This window comes from Brassica oleracea, chromosome C2 (assembly GCF_000695525.1).
Source record: "Brassica oleracea var. oleracea cultivar TO1000 chromosome C2, BOL, whole genome shotgun sequence".
Taxonomy (NCBI): Eukaryota; Viridiplantae; Streptophyta; class Magnoliopsida; order Brassicales; family Brassicaceae; genus Brassica; species Brassica oleracea.
Window position 1 is genome coordinate 46,398,130 of NC_027749.1, and position 999 is coordinate 46,399,128.

A 999-nucleotide genomic window follows, 5' to 3' on the forward strand; every position below is an offset into this window, starting at 1 on the left:
GAACGGTCGCGTGCTGAGGCGAGACGCGTCTGATCGGGATCGGATGGTTTGGCGTCTGATCGCGGATGTGCGCCGAGGACGTCGGACGCGTCTTCTTCTTGAGTTTGCGAGTGGGTTGATTGGGAACTCAAGCTGGCTGTGATGTGAACTGGAAACTGAGGTCGTCTAGGATCAGGAACACCTTAGGGCTGGAGCTGATCGGATGTTTGTAAGCCGGAACGCAAGCAAGAACAATTTGGGATTTTTCCGGAATTAGGGTTCCAAAAGACCAAAACAGTGCCGAGTATTGTTTCTGCGAGTGTGGGCGCGTCTGAGATCGGATCGACGAACGGTTTTCGTTGATGTATTCGTCTCGTCAAGAGATTCAATTTGATATGTGGCTCGTCGTCTGGTTCCTCGGGGTTTGAGAGATAGAACGATTTTAAGTTGCGCCTGGATTAGGGTTTATGTGTGACAGATTTTAGGTTAGGTTTTGTCTCAGGGTTTTGGAGTCTATCGTGCTGATAACGTGTTGTAATGAGAGAGTTTAGAGACTGAATATTTCTGTGTATTATTAATGAACAATAGATGTTCCTTATATAGGAATTACAAAGTATAGGAAAAAAGAAATTATCCAAAACCTAATACAACATGAAATAGGAAAAGATCTAAAACAGATAAAAGGAAAACGTCCTAAGTCTAAGACGGTCTAAACCGACCGTCTCTCTCTCCTCGGACGACTGCCTCTCTCTCTCTCCTCCTTTGATCACGGCTGGGCCTTGTCTTAGTCATTGGTTATGGGCCATCCACATAATGATTTATAACAATGTCAGTATTATACCAAAGAGACAAAGAGACAGAATTTTTGTTACGCTGCAATTTTCCCTTTTAACATTTTAGCAACTTGCAATATTGTGCAGAACCCACCCGGTTTGGTTCGACCGGTCAATAACATAAAATGCGTGCCGGGTTGTGACAAATGACAACGACTGCGCGACGTTTGCAAGCTATCTTCTTTGT